Below are 19880 nucleotides of genomic sequence, written 5' to 3'. Positions count from 1 at the left end.
CATTTAAGAGGTGATTAGGCCATGAGGCCCCATGAACGTATTACTGCTTTTCTCTTGGGAAGGAATAAGTTATCTTGGGAGTTTGGCCTCCTCCTTCCCTCTGTCTCGTGTACTCACTTCTGCCTTCTGCCATGGGATAAGGCCTTTGCCAGATGCCAGCACCATGCTCTGGGTCTTGCCAACCTTAAGAATCAGAAGCCAAATAAAACTCCGTTCATTATAAATTACTCTGTCTATAGTATTCTGTTGTAGCAGCAGAAAACAAAGACACATCAGTGCTAATGAAAATATAATGAGTCATCACAAAGGTGAACCACATATATAATTTTTAATTTTTATAGCAGCATTTAAAAAGTTAAAAAATGTAAAATTAATTTTGATAATATATTTTATTTAGTCTAATTTATCCAAAATATTATAATTTTTAATGTAAGCATAATTTTAAAGTATTAATGAGACATTAATGAGGCTTTAACATTGAGTACCAGTTTTTCGTTTACAGTACATCTCAATTTGGACTAGCCACATTGCAAATGCCCAAGAGTCATGTATATCTAGCCACTGTGGTATTGGACAGCACAGCTCTATGCAAAAGCAACTATCTGTGTTCCCCCCTTCCCTGAACCACTCTGCACTGGTAGTCATCTCCAAATAACCAAAGGGTTAGCCAGTGTTAATCAAGACTCCGGCTCAAGACATATGATAAATCTCCTTTGTTCTGTCATTTATTCACTTCACAAACATTGGTTCAGCAATTATTATCATGTACCAAGTAATGTGCTTCCTGTGGTAACAGGAAATAAAGCTGGATCTCTGCTTTCACAGTGTAGTTGAGGAGAAACAAGTTAGACTATAATAATAACATGATGCCTTGGATTATTTGACAGTGTGTGCACAGGGGCCTCAGAAGCCCAGAGGCAAATCAGGGAATGAACAGAGAACGGAGGGAAGCTGGAAAATCACTCACTGCAGGACAAGTGAAAGTCCTCAGAGAGTTAGTTCAAGGTAGAAGTTCTACAAACCATGGCTGTCTCACAAAATAATAGCCTATCTCAGGGGTAGGCAAATTATGACTGTGAGCCAAATTCAGCCCATTGTGAGTTTTTGTAAATAAAGTTTTATTGTAACACAGTCATACCCATTGACTTACATGTTGTCCATCCATAGCTGTTTTCCCACATTAGCAGGTTTAGCAATTACAACAAAAACCCAAGGGCCTGCATAGCCTAAAATATTCACTGTCTGGCCCTTCATGGAAAAAGTTTGCTGAGACTGTGAGATTTTCATTATAGGAAATATTCAAGTAAAGGCTGGATCTATCCAGGGTATGTTATTTAAAAGAGAGAATGGTAACCTTTAAATTCCTTCACTCTGGGCAGGTCTGTGATTATGGGCCTGCTTTTCTGTGACAAAAACAAGTCATACTCCCTCATTTATCTTTGACTGACAGCCCTATTATGGGCAGCACTGCAAGTTGTAGAAAAGGAAGTCGTTCCCTATACGACCATGGTTTAGGTAATGCACTTGACTTCTTAAATATAGTTTACTGCCACCCTAAATAATCAAGAAAATAAATTTGTGACTTCCAGGATCACGAAGCCACTATCATAGGAAATGCTGCAGTTAATTCGAAGGAAGTCCAGGGGACAGCAACCCGACCTGCCACTGACTGCATTTCCCAGCAGACTAAAAACCAGGCTTTCCCTCTTGACCACAGATATTAATCACGGGCAGTCCTTCAACCTTTGTTGTTCTTTACGAGGCTGGATGGTCACCGCAGAGAAGGAAGCCACCTCTGAGATTACCTCTTTAGCAGTCACCATAGCACGTTTCTGATATCTCTAGTAGTATGTTGTTCGGCAAATAATGGGGGCACAGAAACAAATCACAAAGACTCCATTTTAAAATGTCTACAAGAGCTACCCGCAACGGCATTTATGTTCATTCCATCCCCTCTTTAAGTTCTCCTCACTGAATATGTCAAGTCTCAGATGATGTTCAAAGGTGAAGGTAGCTGAAAAGACCCCAAAGCATTTGGGGTAGAAAATTATTTATAGTCGCTGTTTACTTCCCTCCAGCAGTCACCTTGGAAATACTTATGGGTTTAAAGTAAATCTTCCTTCTTTCCCTCCTGTCCTCATGAAGGGATTCTCTTCCTCCTTGTTGACCATGGCTGCTGTGCCAATGAGCTGCACTCTTGCTCTCCGACTTTTGCTGACTCTTGTTATCAGTCTGAAGCGGTGGCTGGGGAGAGCCCTCTCTAGCACTGGGTAGTATAAAGGGAGGATCATGTAAGTTATAGCTATCTAGGGCCAGCTGGTGAGAATACTTGGCATTTGTTCTCCCCCACTGTCAGCCCCCAGGCTGAGGGATACCTGCAGCAGTAAAAAATAATGGAAGATTTGCTCCCATGAAGCCTTATTGAAATGACTGTAGGTTGGGAGGGGAAACGTTCCGTCAGTGGGATTCAGAGCGATGTTCCCTCTTCTAAACTCCCATGGTACGAATGAGCTGAATCAGTCCATGGCATTTCTCAAATCCTGCTCTACTCTGTTGTCTGAATGTATGTGTTTCATTCACTCAAATAGTGTCTTAAAAATTCCTTAAAGGCAGTATAATCCCACATGTTCTTTTGTGTACTTCCAGTAGCTCCTAATACAGGGTCTACACCCTGAATTTATTTGAAAACTATTTTTTGATGTACTACTTTTGAGGCCTGTAAGTAGTTTGAATACATTTTAAGAATTTTATAGGTTTTAAGAGTAACCAGAACATAGAAGAAGGAGCAGAATTTTTAATCCTTTCTCACTGTGACAGGCAGAATAATAGCCTCCCAAAGATGTCCAAGTTCTCATCTCCAGAACCCATAAATGTGTTATGTCACATGGTAAGGGAGAATTAATGTTGCAGTTGAATTAAGATTGCTAATCAACAGATATTGAAATAGGAAGAGTATCTGAGTGGCCTCAATGTAATCACAAGGGTCCTTAAAAATAGAGGCAAGAAGCAGAAGAAGAGTTAGTGTCATAGTGATCCTATGTGAGAAAGCTCTACAGCCATTGCTGGATCTGAAAATGAAATGGGCCCATAAGTCAAGCAACACAAGCAGGCTCCAGGAACTGGAAAAGGCAAAAAAAAAAAAAACCAGATTGTGCCCCGGAGCCTCCGGAAAGGAATGCAGCCCTGCCAACTTCTTGCTTTTAGCCCAGGTCTGACCTCCAGAACTGTAGGAGGCCATGACTATGTTGTCTTAAGCCACTAAATTCACAGAAATTTGTTACAGAAGCAGTAAAAATCCAAGGCATTCAACTAAGACTTAGGCAAAAAGAAGGAAGTTTAATATTTGAAACATTTTCTTCCGATAGGTTCTGCCTTCAAGAGAACCTTAAATCCTGTATGACCAGATGGTTTCTATGTAATGAGGACTAAGGAATCAAGTGACTACAGGGCAAAATCTTTGGCCTCCAAGGCCCTTGTATGTTTCAGGCAATACATATTATGGAAGGCGGAACTAGCCTTGTTCTTGTATGGAATGAACAGTTGCTTCTGCAGTATGATTTCATGGGGAAGGATAAGGGTTTCCTCATCTACTTCCCTAGAAAAGTCCTTCCCACTTCTCTTCTGGGCTCTGAGACCTAGGAAAGTAATATCACAGCCAATTGAATAGGTTACCATCCCTGCTTCCTGTAAGAAAATCTTTTATCTGTGGATATCAAAGATCTAGTTTTCACAATGCTATAGTGCCTGGATGACAAAATGTCTGTTGAAAAGTGGTGTCCCCAAACCTGATAAGCAGTGGATGTTAATTGAGATAGGTTAACAGCCCATGATACTGGCTGGAAATGCAAGGGAACACATGGAGACACAGATGTTTGCCAAGCCAGAGAGGAGAATAGAAAGAATTGGACTCCAAAGACCATTTTTGCTATACTACAATTTTGCTTCCTGTCAACACTTAAAGGGGCAGGCTTCCCAATTCAGTCTGTGTCAAGTTGATTAGCCTGAAAGGGCTGCAGAAGCTGCCTCCATTCCATTTTCCCAGTGAAATAGGAGCCTCCAGGGTTCTTGAAATTGCTCAGTACCAAGGTACAAGTCTAAAGCATTTATGGGAGTTGGCCTGTAGCCCACTTCTTATGAATACACATAAACACACCTTTTATTGCTCAATAATGTTTTCCCTTTTGCAACTTTTTATGAACCACTAAAAAAAACTGGGGCTTATATTTTAATTTTTTCAGGAAAAAACACAGAAATACCAAATCTTCCCAATGGGAACTTCTCTTGCCTGCTGCCTCAACCAAAAATTATTTGTCAAGGGAGTGGTCAAAGCTTCAACATTGACAACTCAAGATATTAATTTGGTCCAAATCCAACTGATTTGCTTTCCAGACTGAGTTGCTTCATTCCTCTTTATGAGCCCAAACCTCCTTCTCTGGGGTGATTAAGGTGCAATGCAGCAGAATTCATCAGCTCTATATGCCTGTGGGATGTGCTCCCCACCAGCTCTATTGCAAATCAGCATTCTCTCCCATTGGCTCCCATCCAGAAGAACAAAATGCCCTTCCATCCGTGCATATCTCTTCATTTCCACTTTCACACCATGAGTCCAAACCTTCATGACCACTTACCTGGACCAATACAATAGCTTCCTAACTGGTCTCCCTATCTCTAATATCCACATTCTCCAATTTATGACCACATTGCTGCCACAGTAATCTTAAAGGAGAGATGCAATCATATCATCCAGTTCAGATGTTTTCATAGTTCTCCCTTTTTCACCAAATGAAGTTCAGTCTCCTTAACCTGTCATTTGACTTCAGACAACCTGGCACCCAGTTACCTTTCCAGATGTGTGGCTCACTACTCTCCTTCATGTATTCTGCACTGCTGACAATATGGAAGGTTTGGCATTTTGCAGTGTAGCCCACATGTGGATTTACTTTGGGCACTTAATAGTCGTTTGCTGCAAGCCACAAAAACTGATTTTGGCTACCTTAGGAAAAAGGGGATATACTGGAAGGATGTGTAGAAATTCACAGAAACTGAAGCGTTAGGCTTAGAAAGCTCGGTTTGAGGCTCAGGGACAGGGTCTCAGAGTAACAAAAACTGTTGGACAGTCTTTTCAGGGCACAACCAGAGTGAACAAATGAGGTCCACATTTTTGCTTTTTTTTTTCTTTTTCCACTCTGCTCAGATTACAGAGAGAATCCAATTGACCTGGCTTTAGCTAGAGGTAATCAGAGCATCTCTGTAGATAATTTTGTGGTCTTTACCCAACGGATGGAGAGAATTTCCCCAAGAGTAAATCAGAGTATTGGGTATTAAAAAAAAAACAAATAATAGAGGCTGGGCAGCCAAACACAGCAAATATCTATGACACATTATCCCTATCTGGAATGCTTGGTTTCTAAATGCCAAAACTATGGTCTTCCTTCAAGACCCAGTGCAGACACCATTTTGAAGCCTGAGCTCATCTCTCATGTTGTCAATTCTAGTTCAGAGCATGTTCCTTGCTTTCAGTTCTCTTTACTTTCTGCCTTGTTTTAGAGTTTTTATGTTTTATTCTCTTTTTCACATTGCAATGAGAAAATCTTTGTAATGAAAGTCAGCTGCCCTCACTATGCTTCAGTTTCTGAGTCTATAAAAAGGATATAATAACTATTCCACAGGATCATTGTGAGTAGGATTAATATCTGTACCTAATGAAATTAGTTCAGTGCCTGACATGTAGTAAGCTCTCCATATATGTTAGCTGTTGTTATTATCATTTTTACTTGGTTGTCACCATAATTATTATTAATACATAACTCTTTGAGACCAGGAACTGTGATTTATTCATCTTTAGAGACCTCAGTCAAATATTTTGTACACAAAAACTATTCGTTACTCCTCATGAATGAATGACTCAATCAATAAAGCAATCAATCAGTGAAGGAAGAAAAAAATTGGAAGCTGAAATTGAAACTAGGATTTGAGTTAGCCTGCCCCTTTCTATTTTTCCCAGACAATAAGGAGGCCTCAACTATAAGAGCAAGGATCATAATAGATATTCCAATAAATAGACAAGAAGAAGGCTTCACAGTGAACATTCATTCCATGGTTCTGAGGCAATTGGAAAAAAAGCTCCAGTTCTGTTTGTTCTTTTGCAGCAATAGTCTATGCCTGCAGAAGACTATAAAATTGGAAATGAAAGGAAAGAAGTGATGGAGGGAGGGGGGAGAGAGAACATTAATAGGCATTAATAGGAACTTTAGGGTGGCCCAGGGTGATAGGAAACACATACACATACCAGCCCGAGTCCTAGTTCTCTAACTCTGCCAGTGGCCCTCTCAAAAGATATCCTTGTGTGCTGCCACTACATACAATAGTCATGGATGCTTTTCAGGTGTTACTCGGTTACCATGATGGGTCCGTCATCCCTTAATTTATCTAAACCTTCTTGAAATCCATTTACATGTTCAGCCTCTGCTACTTTCCACTTGCATCTTGCATCTGAAGCTTTGCTTCAGACTCATCTTGGTGGCCAACGATAGATGAGGAAAAAGCAAGCCCTTCCAACCGAGAGCTAGAGACAATTACATTTAACCTTAGCCATGCCACTCCCTCAACACTCCTGGGCCAGGAATTTGCCCTCCTTCCTTCACTTTGATCCATTTAAAATTGACATAATAATCTCAGATGAGTGCATTAAAGGTTAATTAGATTTTAACATTTTCATGCCACTCAGAATATGATGAAGATTATATAAATGTTGCATCTCATTATAGATCCTGGATAAGAATCCTTTTTTAATTTGACTAAATTTATATTTCTACTTGTTCGCTCCCCTGCCCTGCATACCAGCATACTTTTACACACCCTGGATAATCCCTGCAGGGCCCCAGCATGTGTAGATTATGCCCTGCTCTATTCTAGAGGATGACACTCACATCCTATCAATCACAGATCTGCCTATTCCTTTTGAAAATTTGCAGACAAAGCAGTCAAGTGTCCTGAAGAAGCAGCACCTTTTCCTGCTTCACTGGATTTGAGACATCAGTATGTATTCACCCACTTTATCCTTGGGCCTTTAAACAAACTGCCATTTATAAACTAGTTTCGAAAGAGTGAAATGGTATTTTAAACATAATGCACATGTAGTAGTTACCTCCTGCAGCCAACTTCCCACTCAGTATATAGGCCTTTGATTGGAGCTGTTCCTCATGGAGTGGATTTGGGGGCCCAACACTTTCTCTTCCAACCCTGGTTCTGGGTCCAGAAGATATGCTCTTAGGCAGGTCTAAAAATTAATCAAGCTTGGATGTCTTCTCTCCAGATCCTCCATTTCTGGCACAGAAATTTGTCTCAGCCTGAGTGAGAGGATGCCAGGCAAATCCACAGCGCTAAATGTGGCTCCAATTAACAGTATCTTTTATTCTCTCCTCAAAGGGAGGCTGGCCCCTGGATCTGGCTCCTCGCAGGCACTGAACAGTATGTGCCTAACCCTCAGAGTGGAGCAGAAAAACACCTCTTGTTTTGTTTCTAGATATACTATTTTGAGTGGATTTAAGGAAAAAAAAAACAAACGCTTTTTTAAATTATTATTATTATTTTCCTCGCTTCCCATTGCTTTTACTCCAGGTACCTGCACACAAACATAGAATCTCATCACACACACACACACACACACACACACACACATCACCTATGTAAAACAAGATTTAACCATTTAACAGGAATGGCTGTGCATGTAACAGCCTTGGGAGTCAGAATTCTCAGGATGAAGTAAACAATCACGCATCAAGTATTTATTGAGCTCTTACTTAAAACTCAGCTTCTTGACACTACAGGTGAGGCAAAATCCTTGCCCCGGGATAGGAATGGAAAGATGGCAAGGGACTTACTCTACTTAATCTCATTTTTTAAAATCTGTAAAATGAAGGAAATAATGCTTACCTGCACAGACCGTTAGCTAATTGAAAGAATACACATAAAATCTCCTAAGTAGCTAATAAATGTTCAGTAAATACTTATGGAAGACCCACTATGCTAATTAAAAAGATAAGCATTATTCCTGCTTTCATGGAGCTTTTACTCTTATTAGACTTTTTTTTCCCCTCAAGAGGTTCTAGAGCAAAGGAGCAACCAGTGGTGGGCTAGAGGCAGTTTGTCCTGGCTTGCAGGAGCCAATTATTAAATATTCAAAACTAGGCTGGGGATGGTGGCTCACACCTGTAATCCCAGCACTTTGGGAGGCCAAGGCAAGCAGATCACTGGAGGCCAGGAGTTTGGGACCAGGCAAGTCAGCATAGCAGGACTCTATATCTCCAAACACAAAATAAAATAAAATCAAAATAAGCTGGCATGGTGGCATGTGCCTATAGTCCTAGCTCCTAGCTACTACTCCAGAGGCTGAGCCTAGAGGATCCCTTGAGCCCAGGAGTTCCAGGCTACAGTGAGACACAATCGTGCCACTATAATCCAGTCTGGAAAACAGAGTGAGACCCTGTCTCAAGTAAATAAATAAATATTTAGAACTAGTTGCTAAACCATTGGTAACTTGAAATGTTAACTGGTTGTTAAACTATGGGTAACTTAAAATGTGGGAGTATTTATATCATGTAAATCAACAAACACTACAAATCAGGCTTCTTGCTGTTGTTGTTGTTTCAGAAAGCCAGTTTTCCATACACCTTTGGGAGTAATAATATGAAAGAATGAGGAATATAGCATGGTGGTTAAAAAGAGGGGCCAGACATGGTGGCTCGTTCCTGTAATCCCAACATTTTGGGAGACCAAGGCAGGAGGATTGCTTGAGCCCAGAAGTCTGAGACCAGCTTGGGCAGCAAAGTAAGACTCCCTCTTTACAACATTTTTTTAAATTAGCCGGGCACAGTGGCACATGCCTGCAGTCCCAGCTACTCAAGAGGCTGAGATGAGAGGATCGCTTGAGACCAGGAGGTCGAGACTGCAGTAAGCTATGATCACACCACTGCATTCTAGCCTGGGTGACAGGGAAAGACCCTGTCTCAAAATATTTAAGTAAATAAGAATCTAGAATTGGGGAGACAAGAATTAGTATTCTAGCTCTACAATCTATAAGTTGTGAGACTTTGAGCAAGTCATCTAGCTCCTCTGAACCGAATTATCCTCATTCATAAAGTGGGATAATAATGTAACTTAACTCATATTAGTGTGTTCAAGCTGCCATAACAAAATACCATAGACTGGATGTTTATGGTTTTCTCACATTTCTGGAGGCTAGAAGTCCAAGACCAAGGTGCCAGTATAGTCATTTCTGATGAGGGCTCTCTTCCTGACTTGCAAATGACAGCCTTCTTATTGCATCCTTACATGGCCTTTCATTGGTGTGTGCACACGAAGAAAGAAATCCATGCCTCTGTTGTCTCTTTTTATAAGGACACTAATCCCATCAGGTCCCATGCTTATGACCTGATTTGACCTTACTTATTTCCACAAAAGCCCCATTTCCAATTATAGTCAAATTGGGGGTTACAGCTTCACCATATAAATTTGGTGGACACAAACATTCAATCCATAACTCTACCTCCTAGGTTTATTCAGAAGGTAAAATGAGATGCAGTATGTAAATACAGTGCTTCAGAAGTACTCAATAAATATTGACTATGATTACTATTACATGTTAAATACGTGTATTAGTCCGTTCTCTAATTGCCATAAAGAAATACCTGAGATTGGGTAATTTATAAAGAGAAGAGGCTTAACTGGCTCACGATTCTACAGGCTATACAGGAAGCATGATGCTGGCATCTGCTTGGCTTTTGCGGAGGCCTCAGGAAACTTGCAATCATGGCAGAAGGGAAAGGGGGAGCGAGCACTTCACATGGTGGAAGCAGGAGGAAGGGGGGGCGGGAGGTGCCACACACTTTTAAACAACTATGAGAGCTCTTATGAGAGCTCACTCACTATATAGTACCAAGGGGGAATGGTGCTAAACCAGTCATGAGAACTCCACCCCATGATCCAATCACCTCCCACCAAGCCCCACCTCCAACATTAGGGATTACAATTCAACAAGAGATTTGCGCAGGGACAAAAACCCAAACCATACCAATACATGAGTCTGGCTTTCTGGGGTGGTGGGAAGGGGTATTAGAGAAGGCAAGCCTACAGTCAAACAATCAGGCTGTTGGAAAACCACAGACAATTAAAGTCTAGACAACAACAGATCTTATTAAATAAAAAATTAATAAGATACAGAAATTACCAGGTATGAAGTCAAGAAGAAGAAGAAATGGTCAGAAATAGCTCTAGGGAGTCTGGGTAACCAGAAATTAGAAATTGAGGGAAAAAGACGCTGTAATATGAGAAGCAGATTTAGAAGAAAGATGAGAGTCACTGAAACAATTGAGAATTTAATATAATGGCCAAAAATATCTATTATCCAGATATTTCAGTTTATGGCAATATGTATTTATTGATCAGCTATTTATTGAGTTTCTACTATGTGCAAGGCATTGTAAGGGATACAAAAATGATCAGAATGTGGACCCTGGGCTTGATATGCATATGGCCTATTAAGGGAGAGAACATGAAAAGAAAATTGTCATGCAAGCTTGAAAGAGATTCAAATTAGGTGCAATGGAGTTTCAAAAGAAAGGGAGTTGGTTCCATGCTGGGGAAAGATTAGTATTTCATGAAAGCAGAGGTACGGGGCATAAACGATAGATTGGATTTGAATAAATAGGAAGATAGGGATTCGGTGGAAAAAGGCATCTTCAAAGAGACTTCCCTCTGGCATGAACAAACACACTGAGGTGAGAAAATACCTTCAGGGGGCAGTTCATTCAGTCAAAGCATAGAAGGCCAATTGGGGAGTAGTAAGAAATCAAATTAGAATGCTGTCAAAGATCAACAAAAAAGGTTCTCAAAATCTAGGTTACAGAATTTAAACTTTAGTAGATAGTGGTATGTCACTACTATGTTGTTCAAGTAAATATAAACATGTTTCACCCACCCATAATTGATATACTTAGATCCTTACGTTCCACAATTCTCTAAATAATCTTTCATCAGCTGTGCTGACTTTTAAGTTGCCTGATTTCCTGGTATTCATCCTCTTGTAAGTCCTTGGCAACCAAACTGCTCAAGATGATCCCACATTTCCCAACTTTTGGAAAACTAAAAATCTCTAGCCTTTAACTACCTTAGCTTTTCAAACCTCAGAGCTTCCTCAAAAAGATGAAGTAGAAAAGTCCAGCTGCTCTCACTTGTGCAGGGTAGTGCATGAATGAGTTGTCTTAGTTAGCCAGGGCTGCCATAACAAAGCATCATGACTGGGTGGCTCAAACAACTGAAATTTATTTTCTCTCAACTTTGGAGCCTGAAAATCTGAGATCAAGGTGTCAGCAGCGTTGGTTTCTGCTGAGGCCTCTCTCCTTGGCTTGTAGATGGCTGCCTTCTCCCTCCCTGTGTTCTCACATGGTCTTCCCTACGTGTGCTCCTGCTCCTGGTGTCTCTTCCTCTACTTTTTTTTTTTTTTTTTTTTAGATGGAATCTCACTCTCTTACCCAGGATGGAGTCCAGTGGTGTGATCTCGGCTCACTGCAACATCTGCCTCGTAGGTTCAAGTAATCTCCCTGCCTCAGTAGCTGGTATCACAGGCGCTTGCCACCATGCCTGGCTAATTTTTGTATTTTTTAGTAGAGGTGGGGTTTTGCCTTATTGGCCAGGCTGGTCTTGAACTCCTGACCTCAGGTGATCCACCCGCCTTGGCCTCCCAAAGTGCTGGGATTACAGGTGTGAGCCACCACGCGTGGCCTCTCTTCCTGTTCTTAAAAATACCAAGTCATATTGGATTAAGGCCCACCCATATGACCTCATTTAATTACCTCTTTAAAGACCCTAGCTCCAAATACAGTCACATTCTGAGGTACTGAGGGCTAGGACTTTAACATATGAATTGAAGGGGATGGTGTAGTAGGGGAACAGTTCAGCCCATAACATTATTAAGCAAAAGAAAGGGAAGTTAAGGTTTTTGACATGTCAAGAATTTTGGAAAGCTGTCTTCTGAGCCCTACTCTCAACTTTCTTCTCACTGAAAGTCTCTGGGAAGAGAGTCAGAAGAAGAGTGGAGGCCAATGTGTCTGTGCTCCAGGCCGCACACATGCACACCTAGTGGCTTTCTCAAAGCATCTAGGCCTCTTGCTACCTTCAAGTATGTGCAGGTACTTGCAAGAGGCCTAGGTGCTTTTGAGAAAGACACTACGAGATTGTGCACTTCTGAAGAACAATTCCAGAATTGTATTCATGTCCATATCCCTCATTGCCCTAGCGCTTAGCCTCTGGCCTAACAAAAAATAGGCACCCAGTCAATGATAGCTGAAGTGAGTGAGGGAACGGAGGAGAGAGAGGAGACAGGAAGTGTCAGCATGATGATGGGGCCAGGGCTTTGGCGCTGAGACCTGCCAGGCTTCCTTTACTTGGGTGCTGCCAGCCTCCACGTTTAGATTTTGAGCTTAAAAACAAATACCATAATCTAGAATCATCTTTACATTCTTCCAGACAAAATGCCTAACATAGAATCGAGCACACACTAAACATTCAATGTATGTACATTAAATCGAATTTCTTCAGTGAAGTGAATCTTTCTTTCACTTTTAGGGAGGATGTGTAGATGAGTCATACTTTTAAAAATCCACAGATTTTTGTAGCTGAGTCATTCCTAAATACAAGACTATAATGGATTTATTATTATTATTATTATTATTACTATTATTATCATTACTACTATTTCTACCTCTTGTGTACCAGAATACTTAAAGATCCCATGGGTAAAGGAGACCAGATTCTTTTAAAGACTCAAAACTAAAGGAACTTGCCTTCACCTTCTCTCCGCCACACTACCAAGAATTAATTACCTACTTTGGGAGAATGAACAGAAGCATTATTCCATCTAGAATGGGAAAACCAGGCCCTCGGGACTCAAAGGGCTTCAAAGCTGAGCCTGCTAAGCTGCATCAATTTAAGGAGGATTTAAATGCTTTACCCTGCTTTCTCTCTGTCAGTAGTGAGCCACAGTTAGATGAGAAGGTGGTCTGGCAATGACAGGAAGCATCTTGCGTGAGGTTGGTTGGCATAATCTGTTCTAGATACACAAACTCTGAAGATGGAGGTCATATCTCAGGTATTAGCACACGTTTGAATTATTATTAAAAACAGGGATTATAGATTAAATTTTAAAAAGCCTTTCATTTAAAAACAGATGAATTTATCTTAATTTCTAGGGAAATTAGAAATGCTCGAATGCTGCTGCTGGTAGAATTAACTTCTCCTATTAATATATTACAGGGTTGATGCTGTGTGATTTGTGCATTATAAAACCCCAGAATCCTCAAGCCCTCTGAATAGTAACAACCCGAGCAAACTGAGCCTGAGAGAGCTCCTTTGTCCATGTCCCTCATCATGTTCCACTTCCCCTCTTCTTCTCTGCACCGAGCCCTCTCTAAGGCAGTCACCCATGTAAAGAATGCAGAAGCCCAACAAAGGCAATGTGTTCTTTCCCTTTGTAACAATGGAATCTTAAACTGTTACCCAAATCTAGCAGCACGCCAGTTTTAAAGATCTTCAGCACACTTCGTCAGTGGTAATCAGGACATAGGAATTCACTGATTAATTCAACAAAGTTTTCTTGAGCATCTACATTATGCCAAGGATTGTGCTTTCAGAGGTACTGGTCAGAGTCCATCACCACAAGTCTGTGGCCATCCCACTGTGACTCAGACCTCACATACACAAATGGCCAGTGTAGTCCCATCAAACATAGGTTTGTAAAGTCTTCCCAAAGACACAGTGACAAGACTGAAACAAGATGTTCTTCATAGTGCCTATAGTACACTTTGAAATAGGGTTTTTAAAATCAATCTTGTTACTGTATTGTGAAAAGCTTATTTATAGTACACTGTATTTTGGTGTTAAAAGAAATAATTGATCATATATATACACACACACACACACTTTTTAATACAGCACAGTTTTTAATCCTATTTTGACATTTCTCGATTTGTATATATACTGGGTGCTTCAGTATCTGGAAATGATCCAAGCCTCTCTAAGAATATAAAATAAAAAAGATAACATGAAACCATGGTGATGATAGTTAAATCATTTCAAAATAACAATTACTATACTTTTCTTTTAAATCTTCACTAGAGGTTTCTTATTGACTCTTTTTATAGTGGCCTGATGGCATTTCACTGTGGTTTGAAATTGTATTCTGCTTCATTTTATATCCCTCCTGCATCAGTTTCACTCCATTCTTTCTTGAGCGATTGGTGTAAATGGAGAAGTTACTTACTGTCATTTATACTGGCTATTTCTTATCTTTTTGCAGTGTATGTGGACAGAGTACTTTGCTCATCGTGGGTGCTGAAAAAATGTCATTCAGATTTAACCAATCAAGTCAAACTAATCGCTATTAAAAAAAAAAAAAAAAAAACCTAGTGGCTATTGAACAAACGACTTCTTCCAAAACATTTGATGTATATTATTTCACAACATTTTGTTTTCTCTGATTATACAGCTATGGAAACTGAGTCTCAGAAAGGCTAAGTAACTCATCTCCAAGGTCACACAGCTAATGAATTACAGAGTTGGAACTTATGCCCAAGCCAATCTGATCTCAAAAGCTATGTTTTTGGCTCTAGCCAAGGCAATGTCTCACCTTTGCTTTGGGGGCAGGATTTGGCTGCCTTTAATTGCCAACAGACTCCACATGTACTTTCTAATGAAAACAATTCTTAAACTATGAGCAACTCTACAGGAAGTCTGAAAAAATAAAGAGCAAATTTGGAGAGGTCAGAGCTTTGAAATGTTTTCCATCATATTTCCTGAAAGTAATTGTTCAGGAAGATAAGGTGGTACTTTCCAGTAAAGCTGTGACAGTCCCAGAAATGCTGACTCACTTGTAATGGAATGTCATTCCTGGAACCATGTCCCATATAAAGTGGCCTGTCAGAGTTCTAGTAGAGATAAAAGGGCCTCGCTGGTCAGGGCGCCTCTCCCTGCCACTGCAGCCAGCATGTTCACAAGACACCTTCTGTCTGCTTGATGCTTACATGATAAGCCTGTGTTAAAGAAGCCAACATTTCTCAAGTTGCATTGGAAGATATATAGCTACCAGGGCATTTGTTTCATTTAAAATGAACAAGGTTTAGAATTAATAATTTATTTTAATGTCTCCTTAATACTTTAGCATTTCATTTTTGGACCACTTCGCCCTACTTCATTTCCTTGAAACTCACTTCCCTAGACTTCTGTCTCACTAACATACAGAACAGAAAGCAGAACTCTGGCCAACTCTTCTCTCCAAAGCCACCTGTCCAATAGTTTTTGCTATCCTTCCTGGGACAAGCTTTTGAAAGATTCATTTCCACTCTATTACTTAGTGTTTCCTTGATCCTCAGCCTTCAACTCACTACAAGAAAATGGTCCCATTAATGCACCTCCAAAGAGTCATATTAAACGGATGTTTTAATTCCTTTTTCTAGTTGGTCTTTGCAATATTTGGTACCAATCACCATTCTCTCATCTTTCATATAAAAGATGAAACTTTAATATTTCTTGACTTCCTCGGTACCATTCTCATTTTCCTCCTATTTATTTGGCCAATCCTTCCTGTTTTCAATTCGTATATCATTTATATCATTCATCCTTTTTCCTCCTGCATCTTAAATGTTAATTGTCCAACGGATCCTGCTTCTGCACTTTTAACTCTACATTTTCCCTGGGTGACCTCATTCTCAAGACTTCAAAGGCCCCCATTATTTGGTGTCTGCCAAATACTGAAATCATCATGAAGGCAAGGATCACACTAATATTGGTCTGGAGTATAGTAAATGACTAATACATGTTTCTTAAACACATTAGATATCGATTTCCAGCCCAGGTCTCCTTCCTGAATCCCAGACAGCAGATATGTACATCTGTACATATGGGTCTATATATTATATAATCTACCTGTTGGATTACTCCACTTGGTGTCCTGCAGACATCTCACATAACTTATTCAAAAGTAGCTGATTTTTCACTGGCACTGAACAGTTCTATTTTGGTAAATGGAACTGTGAAAATCAGAACCTTGAAAGCTGTCTTTATGTCTTTCTTTTCACCTACATACCCTTCTTCCATGTCCAGTTATTCATGAAATCCATTTCTTTTTCTCTTGTAAACCTTTCCAATCTATCCTCTCTACTCCATCCACTCACACTGCCACAACTTTAGTTCAGAGCTTCTTCATTAGGCTACCACCAGAGCCTCCTAACTGGTCTATCTTCACTCTCTCCAGCTCCTTAACACCCCAGTGCATCCTCTGCACTGCTGTCAGAATGCTTTTTTTCTGAAAACAAATTCAATTGCATACAATTATGTATCCAGTATTATAAGCTCCATGAATTCTCCTTTTTCTGCCCTTGTAAGCACTGCAACATGCACTTTTCATGAAAGACTCACTCAATGCAAATACAATTGTAGCCTTGTAGCAGGATTCACACAACCTTCTAATGGGAACCACAGACCTGGGTCAGCAACACCCTAGATTATTGTATCCTGTTCATGCTAAGGCAGTACTGCTTGTGCCCTATTTCTAACCAATGTACTTATCTTGAATATTACTTATTTCACTAATTTAAAATTATTACTAGCATCCCCCAGGCTGGTTAATAAACCCTCTAGTGCTAATTGTGATGGCTGAGAGTTAAACATTTAGAGTAGCTACCTGATTAGAGTCTTTCAAATGCTAACTAATCTCCCCTAGAGTGTGTATTTCTGATTAGGGTTCTTCAAATATTAGCAAGGTGCCCCTGGAGGTAAGTTAAACTTACTGAACACACACATATGTATCATACTTTCTATGCTGAATGATTTTGAACTAAATTACAGAAAACACAATGCCTTATTTTATGGGTCCCCACATGCATGCCTGATCTGCCTACTGGGTAATTAAGCACTGAAGAATAGATATGCAACAAATGCTTTGTTAATGAAAAAATAAATGATTTTACTAATTCTTTAGTTATAAGGACAAAGCCTCCTGATGAGGAATCAGAATTCGTTTCATCGATACAAGCTTCAAACTTCCATTTCTCTGGCAGTAGCTAATATTAATCTGAACCTTATAAAACTGCCTTCATTACGGTTCAAAAAGATACAAATATTGACAGATTTTTGTAGTTCAGTCTTCAAATGATGCTTCCAAGCCACCTTCAAACACACAAAGAGAAATTTGGTTAAAGCACTTGTAAGAATGAAGTTCTATCTAAATGCTTCATAATGAGGCCCCACGAGGAGAAGCAGATACATACCTCTCAGTGTTGCCAGCGCCCTCAACCTTATTAATATTCTTAATCACTCAACAGGGGGTGGAGTTGCTGTGAAGTTGTCACAGATCAATTAAATCTTGGGAGCTTCTGAAGTGACATTCAGATTCGTGGGAAGGTGAAAGAAAATCAATTTTTACTTTTCAGCTTCCAGGTGCCCACAGATTTCCTGGTGTGAATAGTGAACTCTCATTTCCAACACAAAGGCAAAGATGGCCTCTCCTTTCAGGGCCACAGGCTGATTGCTGAGGTGATGCAGGGAAGAATGGGAACCCCAGGGATCTTGCCTTGCCATTACTGACACTGACACAAAAAGAACTATTTATTTCAGGAGTTAGAAAAAGGAAAGGACAGAATTCCTATTTCACCAATCCTTGAAGTAAAATTATCTGAGAACTTAGCCTTCAAACAAGGGAGAGAACACCAGCCTTCATTATCCAGCCAACACGTGAAGGGAAGAAATGCTTTTTGAGGAAGAATGTCATATCAGAGGGGGAAGAGGAAGGAAAGATGAGTCAAAGTTGGGCAAAGTGAATTCCACCATTTAGCTGGCAATCGCCCCTGAACTGCCAAACTAAGCTAGTGTAATTCCTGAATGGCTGAGTCAAAGCAAAAGAGCAGGTAATTAGACAACAAGCACTAGAGCATTGAGAAGGTTCACATTTCCAGGGTTTGCACTGAGAGCGAACTGGATATATGTGTTATGCTTTTAATATATTCTGCATCCTAATTAGCAATCACGGCTGATTTGTCAGTCATCCTACCTATAATGCATAAAGCACTGGAACATAGAAAAAAAATCAAGTTCAGAAAATCAATTATGCTTATATTTACATTCCCTCAAGACAGAAGCGTTAAAAAACTGCTGAAATATTATCTCTCTTTTTACAAAGGAGCAGAAAGGAAGGGTGAGATTGCAATTCAATATAATGAATAAATCGCAGGCTGTTTGGGGAACAGTACAATAGCTGAATTTTTATGAGATTGGTGATAGAAAATGCATCTCAGATGGTCAGCAACTGTGGAAATATTTTACCATTTTTAAAGTGCATAGGAACAAGTACATGCTCAAAAAATTCTCAAAAAATTTAGAATCATCATTTACATATAGAGAGCTAACAGAAGATATTTTAAAATTCAGCCTTTTTATTGGATGGTGGTTGCTAGAATGGGAATATTTCCTCATGAGTGTAACACTACACTCAGATGAGAAGCGGTGTATGACTTCCTTCTAGCCTTCTCAAGATGGTAGACTAAACTCATTCTGTGTCTCCACTTTTTCAGTTCATGTTCAGTCTTCAACCAAAGCACCTGCATTCCATTATCACCAGTCCATTGAACCCAGTTCTGCCAAGGCCACCAATGACCTCTTAATTTCCAAATCATTCTCTGAGATGGAAGAATGAGACTAAGAAAATAAAAGTGCAATTCCTTGAGTATTTCCCAATACTCATCTTAACAAATCTCCCTGTGGCTGTTGACACTTCTCCCCTCTTCTGGAAACCCTCTCATTCTTGGTTTCTGAGGTTTTCACTCTTCGTTATCCCTCTGCCTCTCTGGTCATTCCATTTGTATCTCTTTTGTGGAATTTTCTTTATCTGCCTGTGTCTTAAATATTGGTACACCTCACTCAGCCTGCACATTTTCTTTGAGTGATGGAGAAAGAATTGTTTGAACCTGGAAGATGGAGGTTTCAGTGAGTCAAGATCCCATCACTACACTCCAGCCAGGCCAACAAGAGCAAAAGTCCATCTCAAAAAAAATTAAATTGAAAAAAAAAAAAGGGTGAGGCCGGGCGTAGTGGCTCACGCCTGTAATCCCTGCACTTTGGGAGGCCGAGGGCAGGCGGATCACTAGGTCAGGAGCTCGAGACCAGGCTGGCCAACACAGTGAAACCCCATCTCTATTAAAAATATCTCTGGTGTTAATTGCCACTGGCAGGCTAAAGATACTTAAATCTTTACCTCTTGTTCAGATCTGGTACTTGAGCCTCAGGCTCAACATCCAACTTCCAGACAGACGTCTCCACCTAAATATTCGTCAACATTTTATACTCAATACGTCCATAATGGAAGTGATTAATCCCTCCCTGACTTCCAACCCTGCTCTTCCTCTTGCTCTCCCTGTTGCTATTTGCTGCTTGCCATAGGAAGCCTCTGAGAGAGTCCCCAGTGAATCCCTTGTGCAATCCGCCCCCGCTACTGCCTGCCACTGTTGAGTGTGAGCTGGACCTAGTTCCTTGCTTCTAACAAATACAGACCTTATTCCAGTTCCATCAATTTCAGCTCCAGGATTGAATCAAGGATCCCACACTGCTTCCTCATTCTCCTCCACATAATCTGTGGCAGTCCCTCATGTTTTTCTTGTCTTTAATGTTCTTGACAGAGTACTGGTCAGTTATGTTTTAGAATGTTCCTCAATATGAATTTGTCTCATGTTTTCAACATTATTCCTTTTGGGAAAGAATATTACCTAAGTAATGTTTTCTCTTTCTCAGTATATATCAGAGGGTAAATTAATCATGCCTTGACTCTAGTGGTGTTA

General features: G+C 40.2%; 1 protein-coding gene across 1 annotated transcript in view; it reads right to left on the bottom strand.

Annotated features, from left to right (window-relative positions):
- Positions 1–17087: 17087 nt before the first annotated feature.
- Positions 17088–19880, bottom strand: part of LOC105465605 (epithelial cell transforming 2) — a 109634-nt gene continuing 106841 nt past the window's right edge. Inside the window, exon 27 of the mRNA XM_071091248.1 lies at positions 17088–17220. The gene's annotated coding sequence lies outside the window, so the exon portion shown is untranslated. The remainder of the gene's footprint in view (positions 17221–19880) is intronic.

This window comes from Macaca nemestrina, chromosome 2 (genome assembly GCF_043159975.1).
Source record: "Macaca nemestrina isolate mMacNem1 chromosome 2, mMacNem.hap1, whole genome shotgun sequence".
NCBI classification, from domain to species: Eukaryota; Metazoa; Chordata; class Mammalia; order Primates; family Cercopithecidae; genus Macaca; species Macaca nemestrina.
Note: the sequence above shows the minus strand (reverse complement) of the source record. Positions and strands in the feature narration are given on the sequence as shown.